A 14,382-nucleotide genomic window follows, 5' to 3' on the forward strand; every position below is an offset into this window, starting at 1 on the left:
GGAGGGATATATTATATTTTATCATCACCAAGTCTGACTGTATTTTTTACTCTAAAATTGCTTCTAAATACCTTTGAATATTGAAGAAAGGTTTGCTCTTTTGTTCTGTTTTTGCTTGGTAATGCCAGCATTTGTTGTTAGCTGTACGTTGCTTGAGGGCGGGAGGAGCCTGGTCTGATCCCTTTTTGTTCAGACAAACCATTACATCTCACCCATTTACTCTTGAATTGAAACCAGTTAACTTTCTACCTAAATAATGTACTCAGAAAGGTATCTGACCTTGGTTTTGGAGCTGCGCAAGAGATCAAAGCTCCACTAGTTTTCTTGTCAGTTTATTACAGACATTAATTACCATCTATTTATTGTATGCTTAATTATTTGGCGTTTTTCATACTTAATGGCTTTTAAAAACAGATTTCTTACTCTCAAAGGTTCTATCAACTTATCTCCTCTTGAAGTGTAAATAATCTTTTTTTTTTTTTTTTTTCCATTCGACCAGTGATTTCTGGGTGCAAATATTTACTAAGTTCTAACTCCTAAATCCAGAAATCCCATCTTAATCCATCCGTAATGAACTCACCTGCTTAGGATGGGACAGCTCGGGGAGCTGGCAGTGTCCCACATCTCTTCTGAAGACAGGAGAGCCCCTCAGCAGCCATTACCGTGTTTCTCCACAAAATATAACAGCGTGCAGGGGTCCCAGGTGGCAGTGGTCAGCCTCTCTACCTGAGTTTTGCATTTTTACCCAAATCGGCTAGTTCTTTTTTAGATAAATTATTATTTTTTTAATATTGTTTTAGCCCACTACCTTTGAAAGCTGATCTTTGAGGATGTGTAGTCATCTTCTGGGCATGTGACAGATCTGGATTTGCCTCCAGAATTGTTACCCTGTGAACTTTTCTTAAGAGAAATCGTTTTCATTTCAAAAAGATAAGCAAACGTATTTCCCTGCTCTGAATAGCCCTTTGGAAACTCTGCCCCCATACCTTGCCTATGGAAAGCCAACAAAATGCACCAAAAAAAATGGTTTGGGGTTTTGCTGGTTTGTTTGCATATTGTTCCCAGGGCTTTCCTGAGCACTTGCAATGTGTTGTAAGGAGTGAGAAGAGTCTTAAAGTACTTTACAGGAGTTTGAGTATCAACAAGAGTAAGAAATGATTTCCCTTAGTTAAAAGAAATACTCGTTAAGATGTGCATTTCACTGCAGAAATGCTGGAAGGCTGGAGCAGAGAAATACAACAAGGGAAATCTTTGTATGGATGTTTTACTGCTTGGAGTTTTCACCTAGAGAGTAACTCTGGAAGGGAGTCTAGAAGTCAATGAAATACCTGTTTGAATCGGTTTTTGCATCCATTCACCTGTAGTGGAAGTCTAGTTTATGATGATGAATCTGAGAAATTAAAGTTAAAATACAAATCTAGTTCCTAGAATTGAGTGAGTTCTTTTCATTTCCATTCTTGTCAAAGTAAGTGCCAGCAGGCTTTATGGGCTTCTTATTTAAATGTTTTTATGCCAAAATATTTTACATCCTGTTTTTTTTTTTTTTTTTTTTTTTTAAACACCTCTGCTACTTTGTTAGAGACCCAAGGTTTCACCCACACAATCATGGTGCTGTAGATGTAAAAATCTGTGAATAATTGGTTTTTATATCATGCTTTGGATGGACTTCTGATCCCCTGAAGCAGCAAATTGGCTGTTTCAATTCAGTAAATAAAGTTACCTGTCATCTTACAGAAAATTGTCCTGTTGGGAGGGTACCTGTTCTGCTTGTTGTGGCTGCTTTTAAAATTAAACCGGGTCCCACGGATGGGTCAGAGCCGTGACTTTACTCATGTTCCACGTTAAAAGACTGCCTCGATCCGAGTTCAGCTGTGTTCCCCTGACTTTACACTGACAGCCGGGTGTGATTTTTTATTTAATTGCAACACAGAGCAAGGTAACTACAAAGGTGTATCTGTGGGTGTAGTTCCAGGAGTGTCTCACATCCCTGGGGTGCTGTTGGGATAAGCAGTGCCACCCCCTGCCTTGTGCCTGTGCTCATGTGGCCAACCTGCTTGGGAAGCTGCTGCAGATCAAGAATAGCCCAGCAAGGAAAATGATCATTTTTAACCCAGGCCAGCTATCAGTGAAATATACAGTGATGTATGGGAGTGGTGGGGAACATTTCTAAGAAGCACAGCCTATGACAATGGAAATGTAGGTGTGTGAGTGGTTTTCTTACTATTTTTTTTGCTTGTATTCCATTTCTCAGTAGCAGTAAATGTCTTTCACTTACATTTAGTCAGAGATGAGGCACGCTGTATCTGGAGGAGGGACGTCAGGCACTTTATCTGTGGTCAGACTGTGCTAACGAAGCTGGGACTTGGCCTGACGCTCCAGCTGAGCCCCGAGAGCAGCCAGCCATAGTCCTGCTCTCCCTGCACATTCCTGCCTCCTCTCTGTTTTGCCAGCCCTGTCACCAGGCCAGCAGGGAGGCAGCTCAGGAAGCTAAGCTGGCTGCAGCACAACCTTCCAAAAATACGTCTCCAGCTGGCCTCGCTCCACGAAGCAGCTCAGCGTGGAGACGGGTGGGAGTTCGCGCTCACCTGTGGCTGGGGGCAGGCAGGAGAGCACATCGAGGCGCCTCTCGCTTGTACCACGCAGCCTCCTGCCTCCACGAGACCAACCTCCTGGAGGGTGCCTGCGTGTTTCTGAGCAGCCCTGCCGTCCTTTTCATCCTGCTGCCCCCGCTGCCTGCCTCTTAGTCCTGCCAAGGTTTGGCTGCTGCTGCTCCCCGTGCCTCCACGGCACCCCCAGCACGCTCCATCTGTGTCAATGGTAATAATAATTAGCTCCATCCACCAGTAATGATGATAAAGTACTGGGATCTTCAGCAGTCTCCAGAATGAATCTATTACAAGAGAAAACAGGCAGGTAAGGTTCCCTCATGAAATAATAATCATCAAGCCAGCACCTACTTGTACGTAGAGGATGCCATTGAATGCAATTCTGCTCATTCAGAGAGGGTTGCAGCTGAGTCTTCGTGTGTACTTCTGAAACCCAGTCCTGCTACACACACTGCAATGAGAATGAGGAGCTACAAGCACGTGGGAGCTTCCTGCAAAACATATCTTTATGTTGCAGTGAAGAAGAAGGATGTGACCACTGCATGGCAGCGTGTGCTGCACACATTCGGGTGTCGCAGTTGCTGATCACAAAACATGCATCTGCTATCAAGACAAGAATCCATAAATACCATTTTTTCCTCCTTAAAAATCATCTGCCACTTAAGATCGAAGGTGATGATTTCAGTCTAACGTGATAAATATGATTTATATTCTTGATTTAAAGAATTATGGCTTTTCTGTATAATTGAAAGTACCAGTGCTTACTTTGTGTGCCACAAACATTTATAGAGAGTTTAACCCTGAAAGCCTTCCACAGAAGTGATTCTCTAAAATACATCTTCCACTTGTTAGTGGAAGGAATCTTAAGGAAGGTCTTGTTTAAATAAAATTAAATGGGACTTTTTTTGGTGAGGGAATCTTCATTTTAGTGTAAAATCCTGCTCTTCAAAACTGGCACCTTCACTGTACAAATGGACAGCAATGTTTTGAGTTCATTCTTAACACAAAGAAGAATTAAATCAGATTTTTTTTTCAATTTCCCACCATCTCAGATCATCTCACTTTTCCACCTGATAAAGATATAGTTGAAAATAAAGATCTTTTTTTTTTTTTTTTTTTTTCGCCATGACAGCTTTCTAAATAATTATCTACGTAGTAGCAAAGCCTGAACTTCACAACTGATGGCGCTGGGGGATTTTAAAGCATGGCTGGGTCTGCAAGAAACGCGTACGTTCTTACATTATAATCCAGTATTTTGAGAAGTAAGAGTGAGCAAATAGTTACTCAAGTTAACTTTAAGATGAAACTAGAAATTCAGTGGAATTATTTTACAGCATCAATTAAAGGTATATTTTTAGGAATAACAGTGTAACAAAGTTCAGCACAAGATCCTGTAGAAGGGCTGGTAATGCCCTTGTTTCCCCATCTCTAAATCAGTCATCACTCGTTCTCTAACAGATGTCAGTTGCTTGCAGCCTCGTGTCCCCTCGCTCCACAAGCACCAAGATTTGAGCCCAAATGGGTTGGCCAGGATCCCCCACGAGCAGCACAGGACAGGAAAAATCTGTCGAATCCTCGTGACACCTCGGGGGTTCCTCTTGATTGCTGGTGACAAACTAATTTTTGGATGACCTTTTCTATCCTTTAGTGATCATCCAGTATTGTGGCGTGGTCATTTCAGTTTTCAGCTTCCATAAAATCCGTAAATCGTAGGACAGGCAGCTGTTCCTTGTTCTTCCTTCTCAGTACAAGCTCAGCTTTTAATCCTTGTGCTGCTGTTTGTGCTGAGGCACCAGCACACGGACATGCACGCTCGTATGCTCCCGTTTCCATTCATGTTGCCTATTGTTCTCATATTACTTTTATAGATCTTTACAGTCTTCAGGACTGTGTTTGTGAAAAGTGGACAATTCAGTATGAAGTCTGTGGGCAGGTATGCTAATTCTCTGATAAAAGAAGATGCTGTGTGATGTTAAAATTGGACAGCAGTTGTCTCCAGTGGTGAAATATTCATCCCACACACAAACTAAGAAGCACACTAAGAAAATAAAGATTTTTAGTTTAATGGAAGATTGTTATCCAGTGTACTGGGAGATTATAGTCCATTTTTTTGGTAACTTCCACCTCAGATAGGAAGAGAAAGTCTTTTCAGGGCCTGTATCAGTTAGGGTAGTTGGGAGTGTGTTAAATCCCTAACAACGGAGTACTCAGAACTGATGAAGATGTTGTAACGGGTGAAGTGCTATTTAATCGTGTGTGGATTGACAGAGATTCAGCAGCGAACAGAAGAGAAGGGTTGCTTGGATGCACAGATATGACCACATTTGGGTTTTACTTAAATCTGCTGGGGAGATGAGGATTTGAATCAGTTGGCAGAGCTCAGCGCATGATCAGGTAATGATGGTTCAGGAAATCAGCCGTGCTAGATGTACGTGTGCTCAATCTCATTGCAAATGCAAAGAGAAAAAAATAACCTCCTTGCTTTTTGACAGAGGTAGTTCAGTGGTAACAAGATTATGGATCTAACGAAGATCACGGATCTCTCTGCTCATCAGCTACCAGTGAAGTCTACATAGCCTGGCTTTTCTGGAGAATGTCAATAGCTGTTGGTGATCTTCCCCTTGCACACCCTAAGCGGGGGTCAGAGGGGAGGGAGGTGGAGTTAAATGGCTGTTCGAGTTCTTCCTTAAAGGGGGAAGGAAAAATGTATGAGAAGGACGTGAGGAGGCGAGTGAACTGCACTGAGAAACTCAGCAGTTTTTCAAGTGTGGTGAAAGGAATTTTCTGCAGCAGAGGGAGCAGCGATAAATCCAGGTGACAAATGATTTTTAAAAGAACCCAGATTTAGTGACACATTGTAAGGATGGGACTTCAAGTTTTCCAAGAAACAACAACAGCAACAGAGCTATACAAGCAAGATTTTTGGGTAATGCCAGGTTACTTTTATCCACGTGCTAGCAAATTTTTGATAAGCAGAAACCAGTGAATGGATAAGGAAAGACACAAGTCAATACATACGAAAGCAATATTTTTATTATTTTTTTTTTTTTTATAAAAGACAGTGGCATGGTCTTAGTTTTGATAATGTGTTACTGTCTCTGCTTTTAATTTTGGTAAGGCCAACCTTGCAGGCTTTTAAATGTTATTTTAATTAATGTATGAGAAGACTATGGGCAAAACATGTCAAAAACATAAAAGCAAAACTTAACCTTCCCTGAAAGGTTGGAATGAACGCTATTTCAGAGATCAGAATAACGCAAAATATACATTCGGTGCCACTTAGTTAGCAGATTTGGCACTTTGCTGGCTTTGAAGAATTGGCAGGAGCTGTGGGCCTCAAGTTTTAGAAGGCATTTGTGGTTAAATATTAGAGAGCTGACTCACTATTTCAACAGTTTGAAGCCAGGCATCCTTTTCAAGAATTAAGCTCGAGTCTCCCTTCTTCCTAGGGCCCATTACTTGACTTAATTGTTGTACCCTTTTGCTTTATTTCCCCATCTCCTTGCCTTTCTCCTTGATCCTGGATGCAAAAAGCTTTCCTGTAGCAGCGCTGCTTAAAACTTCAGTCCCATTTCTGCTCTTTTGTTGTTGCATAAAAATGATACTTTCGCATATGTTGTTTCTCAGAGGGCCTTTTTTCAAGATACTTGGAGTTTCCAAGACTTAAACAATTTTGCGCAGCTTGCTTGTTTAACCTAATGCAGTGGTTTGGAGTTTGATGTTTTGGTTGTTTCTTTTAAAAGGGATGTAGTTATTTTGGCAGACATTCACAGAAAACAGCGTGGTGTTGTGGATCTGGAGAAACTGTTTTGTTAAGCAAGTTAAAAAAATACATTTGCATGTGTGTAAGTTGTTTTAAAAATGATACCGAGTAAAATTTAAGTCTTGTTTCTCTGGAGGTTAAGAACGAGGGGATAATTTTTTTGGAGAAAATGTAAATAAGATGACAAGGAACATTGGCTCATCTCAGAAGGATTAACGGGGATGGTGGCGTAAATGGCTTGGGTATTTGTTTTCAGGGTACCTTTTCATTAAAGACCTAGAGGGTTTTTTTTTTTTTTTTTTTTTTTTTTTTTTTTTTTTTTAATATGATAGCCTGAAGATTTTAAACAACATTTAATGTTGTTTTTATCGGTGTACCTATAGAATAGAGTAGTTGTATTGATGTAGTGTCTAGATGAAATGAGGGGCTGTCTTTGATATCGCCAAAAGATGGGGTGGAAGGTGCCTTCAGGGGAATGTGGCTCTCCAAGCGCTGTGCTAGAAGTAAGTGGAGGGAGATGTAGGATCAACGTTACGGAAGGGACACTGAAATGTCCCTTCCTTAGCAGGACACCGCTACCTGCTGCAGGTCTCTGCTCTTCTGACCCGGCCCTTTGGGTTGCTTTTCCATCTTCGTTTTGACATAGTGGCGGTGGTGAACGTAAGGGCTCCTCTGTTGGAAAGAGCACGTATTTTTAAGGGATTACTGAGAAATGGTGTTCTGAGAAATGTTTAACTGACTTACCTGAAGTTGAGCATTTTGCTGAAACTATCGCTTTTAAGAAGAACCGCAGAGTTTATTTTGTTCTAATACCAACATGCAATTTCCAAATTTTACGTAACAGCTCTTCAAGATAGTTGGCAGGTCATTGTCAAGGCAGACTGTTTGGGAACATTTCGTTTTGTTTTTTTTTAAAAAAATTGCTTTTCTTGTATATGTTTTCTTGCTTCTTTTTATTTTAAATGGGTTTGGGTCATTGTTTTACGATAATTAGTTTGAATCCAGATACACCAAAAACCTCCCCCAAACCTATGCAGCAAAACAGAAATATCACTTGAGATGTGATGGTCTGAAAGCCACCTGTGCAAATCTGGGAAGGGAAGGGAAGGGAAGGGAAGGGAAGGGAAGGGAAGGGAAGGGAAGGGAAGGGAAGGGAAGGGAAGGGAAGGGAAGGGAAGGGAAGGGAAGGGAAGGGAAGGGAAGGGGCCGGGTCTCTTCTGCTGGAGCTGCCTGGAGAGGGATGCTGCTGCCAGGAGGGCTCGGAGAGCGGCGCGCAGAAGCTGTGGGCTGGTGTGCCGAAGCTTGCGTGTGGTTGAGATAATTTTGTTTTCACAGGAGCCAGGGGGCTGGCAGTTTAGCTTGGGTTTTGCCAATTTTTTATTTTTTTTTAATCTTGGAAAGGGCTAGTGAGAGAAAAGGAGCGTACGTTTAATACTGGATTTAATCATAAGCCTGACAGCATGCTCATTTAATAAAAATCTTGGGGTGAAGCTCCACCTGTTAGCATAAATAAAGTTGTAAATTGGATTCAGCAGCTTCACCTCTGCCGTTCGTTGTCTGTTTTCTGTAATTGCAGCCAGTGGCACCAAACTATTTCTCAGCACATGTAGTTTCTTCTTGGATCTCCTTTTATTGTAGTTTTTAGCTCTGTGATGGTCTGCTAGCACTGCTGCTTTTTTCTTCCTGCCACTACTTCTGTTAGGGAGCACTGCTGCCTTTCAGCGTTATGGCACTGACGTGGCTTCAGTCTTAATTTTCTTAACCATCGCTGCCAAGTGGAAGAAGGGCGAGGATTGTGTCTGACCTTAACACAAGCTCTCCAAAATGTGTTCACAGCGTGGGGCCGAGGCGTTGGTACGTCAGGCCAGGATCTGAAAGAGGAGTTGATGCGAAGGACAGCAGTGTGTGTGGGGAGGTGAGGAGGCAAGGGAGGTTTCCTCCAGTCCTGCTGAGCACACGTATCCCTTCGAAGCACTCTGTTTCCATGGGAGAATATTCCAGCTCTGGCACCTCTTACATCTGCTCTGTCTTCAGGCATTAAAGCGAATTAGTCAGTCTTTGCTGATGTACAGAAATCTTCTATTTTTTCCCCAAATAATTACAAAGGGAATAGGACCATGGGGAGAACAAGCCTCTCGGAGCTGCCCACAGCCAGTAATTACTAGTTCAGGGCGAACGCTTGATTTTGATGCTGCATCTCTTCTGTGCATGTGAGGTCTGGTACGTGGGAGTCCCGTGTTCCAGAAACCAAAGTTTTGTTTTCCAATTGAAAGCACTTGGCTTCGTGGTAGCCAATATAGGCTAGCCAAAACAAACAGAAGGTCATAGTATGGGCTATTTTAAGTCTTAAGTAGGATACCAGGCTTCTGAAATCATATAGAATTTGCCACCGTGGATTACATCACGACTCTGAAGACGCAGGGCTCGCCACATCAGATAAATCAGATACCCATGTAATCTGTCGTGCTGCCCAGCTGGGAGATGGGCAGCGTTTGGTCGTCAGCAGAACTGCAGTAGACCGATGGCAGTGCCACTTCAGCCACCAAGGAGTCAAATGGTGATAAAACAATTGTTGTCTTACTCAGCAGCAGGTTGCCTGCATGGTAAGTTGGTTTCTCTCTTTGTTAGTCTGCCTGCTGTCTCCAGCGCCGTCGCCTTTGATGAAAAATTTGCTTTGTGCAGAAAAATTAAAACAGTTCTGCTGCAGCGATGTCTCAGCGAGCACAGGATGTGCTGAGTTACTTAGAAATTGTCTGAGTAAACCCTGAAAAGGTTTGTACTTTCAGCTTGTGCTTAATCTCCGGGTGACAGTATCCCGGTGGAACTGGTCGATGCTTTAGGATAACCATCAGCACCAACATTGCTCTGAAGCTCTGAGCTGGGCAAATTGCCTATCCTAATGTGTCCGTAGGGACTTGACTGTGTTTTCCTCAGGTATTTGCAGTTGTGAGAGCAGAAAAGAAGAGGAAGATGCGCTGGAATGAGCTCCGGGGAGGGGCAGGTTGCTTGCTGCATGGCTCATCCCAGGGCAAGCAGAAGAACAGAAGTTGGGTGGTGGTGCTGGCTTTCCAAGGAGCTGAGCATGTAAGCTTCAGGTTCTGTCAGAAAACGTTTGGGCAAGTAAAGGTAGTGCTACTTCTGCCATTATTTGGGAGTGCTTTAAATAGGATTTAATCCACAGCTTGTGCATTATCTTTTGAAGCATGTTTTTCCTCCTTGACATAAGCCAGTCCTCGGTATTCTTCACGAAGGAGCTTGGGAAAGAGGCTGCTTCAAATTTCATTCTGTGCTCACTGCTTGTGTGTTTGCATGGCAAAAATTCACTGTTCACAGGCTAAATGCCAGATGTAATTAAACACCAAGCAATACTGGACGTGGTATGCAAGGGTGGAAACTGCGAAGCACAAAGGATGTCAAATCTGAAATTAAATGAATTCATATTTAGGATCACTCTGTAAAAAGATTTGAAAGGAAAAATAAGACAGGAAACATGAGGGATGGGGAGAAAGATGGAAAATGACTTGCAGAGAGCGGTCCGTGTCCTTAAACGTTTGACACTGATTTTGTTTCCATATACTCGAGGTCATGGAAAAGATTAAAAATCTAACTTTTTTCAAGAGAAATCAGCGTTAAGACGGTGTGTTTTTTGCGTGAAGCCAGTTACCAAACTGTACCAAAATGGGGTTGCTTGTCTGGAATGTCCCCAGGTCCTGGGGAAAGAGCTCAGCCTCAGGTGGAGGCACCGATTTAACAGCATTCAGGTCAGCAACCTAAAATAAAGGGTGAATCTGGTGGGGTGTTTAAAAAGAAGTAATAAAAGTATTTTCTCCATCCTCCCTAGGCTTTTCTTTGCACTATCTGCAGTACAGAATTTCCTTTTTTACTTTTTTCTCCCACTTGAACTAGATACTTTTAAAATTAAAAATTAAAAAGTCTAGAACAGGGAAATGCTAGAAATGTAATGGGTCTGTTCTGCACGGTGTGGTTGTAAGTGTTAGGTATCTTAATAGCTGGAGAAGTACAATGGTCAATTTTTAAGGATTTTTATGAGAGGGGACAATATTAACATGCTTGGAGGAAGGGAGAAGGGGGAGTTTTCCTTAATCCTGAGCAATTTGCACGTATTTTTGCATAGGTACGAATAATTTGTTGCCATCAGTTCTGTCAATTCCTGAACTTGAAGGCAGCAGCAGAAAGAGCCCCTCTGGGCTTGGGCCAGCTCTCTGCAGAGAGCAAATTCTACCTGTAAGCTGCAAATTCACCAGGCTTCGTTTCTGTCTTCGTGGAGACTTGATGGGGTTTCAGAAAGAAAAGCATTCAGTTGCATCCCACTTGCTGCTTTAGTTTCAGGCTGCTTCCTCCTACCTGGGGGAAAGCGAAGAGGGGTGAGAGGAGGACCTTCGGCTCTTCCCTACCGCTTGTTCTGCTTCACACAGGTTATTTTCTCGGCAAGGTCACAGTTTCCGTGAAGGGCACGGTTTTGGGAAGTCTTCAGGCGAACTTCTGTATTTCTGGTGTGTGGTCTGGTGCCAGTCGTTCTTGCAACGAGAGCGCTTTGTGATGAAAAATGCCTGGCACTGATCACCATAGGACAGAAAGTCAGGCGTAAGTTAAAAAATCCCTTTCTTATCTTCTACGTGGCAAATGTAAGTCAAAGCATGGGAGAATTTGAGCTTGTGGGGTCTGTTCTTTCGGGATTCTTAAGAACTTCAAGGGAAAACAGTAGCCACATTTCTAAACTTTTTTGCTCCCATAAACTCTGGTTTCAGCAAAATACTTACTTCTAAGTTACCGTGTTCTTTTCTTGAGATGTGTCCGATAATACTAAATAACTTCACCTTTTAAAAACCAAAAAGAGCCCCAAATGGCAGGAGGTTCATCTCCTGTTTGGTCACTGTTACGATTATTTGGCAGGTAAATTTAAATAGAGAAAAGCTTGTGAACAAAATGCTGCAGCTAAAAGAAAAAGAAAAAGAAAACTGAATTTGAAAATATCTGACATTTTTTATAATAAATGTTTGTCATTCAACTGTCCCCCAAAAAATAGCTTGAATTTATTTCCCAGAAGTCAGCTATGAAATTGAAACCTTCCTCGGCTTGGTGCAGAAGACAGCCCGTACGTTTCTTGTTCCCTCTGCTCCCCTCCCACTGTTGAGCCTCTCAAAAAACTTCAGGGTTTATGCTGAGGCTGTCAAGTACAACTAATATCCCATTTTTTTTTCTTTTTGTTTACTCGATTGATCCGAGCATTAATTACAGAGTTAAGAAAGAAGCAGGTGTTGAAAACCATTCATATAAATTGTATTTTTAAGAGCGTGGTAATGAAACTTCAGATTGAATGTAGCCTTTCTGTTTGTTCTTGACAGCAAACAGCTGTGAGAAGCCTGGGGTTCCGCAGCTCTGAAACGTTCAAGTGTCATGATGCTGGTGCAGCTGGAAAAAATCTTAGACTTAATTTCTGAGCTGTCTGAATTGTCATGATTTTAGCGGTGGTGCTGGCCAGCTTGTTTCAAGTGGAGTTAAACCATGGCTAACACTTGACAGTGGTTGCGGGACACATTTGGGGAAATGTTTTAGGAATCAGCAGAGTTTGGGCTATAATGCTATCCTGCATTGTTATTGAGGAAAAAACACATGTGAAGCCAGGCATGGCAGCATCATCAATTCATGTGCTGTTTCATGTTTTACAAATAATTAAGGATTTGAAAAATATTATTCTACTTAGCACGCTAAAGAGAATTTGTGACAGAAATTAACAAAAAAGGTGAAGTGCCCCTGATGGCGATCCATTCATCTCTGAATGAGTTTGCAGTTCCCATATGCCTGCTAAACTTGCAGTACTTCTGTTTGCTTTTGTCATAACACCAACACTGATGTTAAATGTAGAGAGTTTGATAATATATATTTTGTTTTTACTCTGCCTTTTTAAGCAAGCATTTGAAATCCGAGTAAGAAATACACGTAGAAGCACAGGGGTGTTCTGTGTTGTAGTTGCTGGGATTCAAAATAAAACAATCAATAAATAAAATTGTACAGTCCAAATGAGAAACAGTCTTTGAAAACAATGGATACTGATGCTTTAAGATATAAGAAGTAGGCACTGGCTTCCCAGTTGGGTGATGGGGAACGCGATGGGGCTGAGAGCGAGACGCAGAGGGCCTGGCAGCGTGGCAGCTCGGGGCTTTGGGAGGCCGCTTGGAAGAAAACACACCCAAGAGATGGGTTTCCAGCCTTCGCTTCTCCCTGCCTCTTCTGAAGTGCACTGTGCTTCGGGGTTTTTACTCGGCTGACTTTAGTGGGGCTCCCAGTCCGCCTGAGCACGAGGAGGGAGGTTGCTGCTCATCCACGGGGCTTTCAGGTCACAAGGGGAACGCACATGTTGCTCAGACCCTTCCCGGCCCAGGACAGGCTGCTGAAACGCCAACGTTATTCAAATTTTCAGGGTTTCTGACTGACTGCTTATTCTATGAAGGAAAAGATGTGCCTTACCGTACTAATCCAATTAATAAGTCATACCGGATTTGTGGCAGTTCCTAATTTTCCCTCCTGTTCGTAAATGTAAATAAGCGCAGGTCTTGCTTTGTCTTCCCTGGCATTTTTGCCTCATGATGCGCTGATGGATGTGCTGGGAAGAAGCCCAAAATCCTCTCCTGCCCCTTCTCCGTCCTTGCATGACTGCACCCCGTGGCTGCTGATGCTTCGTGAAGGGGAAATTACAGCTCCCAAGCCTGACATTGTAGACATAACTGAGAAGATTAACTTTTATGGTTGTGACCGAAAATGCCTACTTCTCCTCGCGTGTGGAAGTTCGCGTAAATATTTTGCAATCTGGGAAGATTTAAGAAAATCCCAAATTGAGTAAATAACTCTTAAGCAAAACCCAGCTCGTAATTGAAAACAACTTGCTGGAGAGTTCTGGTATTGCTTTACATTTAAAAGAAGGTAGGTGCTCTAAGTCTGTGTGCTTTCATTTACCCATTAAAAGCTGCATTTGGGCCATTCAAGAATTCCTGTGTAACCAAAGCAGGGTAGGCTACTGTACGTAGTCAAACCATGGGAAGCCTTTAAAACTCTGCTAGTAAAATACCAGGGTAAATATCACCGCAGACACCTGCATTAGTGTGATTTGCATGTGATTTTTTGTTTGTTTTCTATATAATTCTTACGACTACCTACAAGATTTGACAGATAACACAGTCCACCAGAGATAGTGGGTAATTTTTTTTGTTTGCTTTCTTTGTTTTCTCTCCCTTCCTGAAAGTTCGAGCGGGTTAATTTGTTAAACTAAGTGAAGTATTAGTGAAATGGCTGGGTTTTCTGAGCACTGGCAGAGGTCATCCCGTTGTCATCCTGTCCCCAGCTGGCTCAGATACCTGCTGATCCCTCTGCTGAGCTGGTTTGATGTGCTAAAGTCAACAAAAATCTGACCTCACCTACAAATCTGTGTGTACTCGAACAGATTGGGTAGGGCCATCACAGACACAGAGCCTGTGTGTGTTGCACGGGGATTGATCTTGAATACACAATTGCATACAGTTTTGGCTAAGACCAAGAAGGCTTGTGGCTAAAGGGCAAATAAATTATATGAAGGGTACGTGACTGGCTGCAAGTTCCTGATCCTAAATACCATTTGGGCACAGGAGAGAACCCGTGTGGTGTATATGCAAATCTCTGTGTCCGTAGAGCACCCCAGAAAGGTCCTTCCGCGCCTTTGTGGAATCTACGCCTTAGTTTCAATTTAAATACAAGTTGTAGACTATTTCTTTTTTAATGTTGTGTGACCGATGTACTTAAAAATTTATGCTCAGTCCTTGTCATCCTTTTCCGCCAGCTGAGAAGAGCTTTTTTGTGTCAGGCTGAAGTAATCAGTCTAGTATCCTGCTTCTTACAGTAGTCAGTAGGAAATAGATAGGGAAGGGAATAACAATAACCAGTGTTTTATGGTCGTTCCTTAATGCCCTTCCACGAATCTGCAGCTCAGAGACTCTCTGAGCCCAATGGGACATCCTTGAG

This window comes from Aythya fuligula, chromosome 1 (assembly GCF_009819795.1).
Source record: "Aythya fuligula isolate bAytFul2 chromosome 1, bAytFul2.pri, whole genome shotgun sequence".
Taxonomy (NCBI): Eukaryota; Metazoa; Chordata; class Aves; order Anseriformes; family Anatidae; genus Aythya; species Aythya fuligula.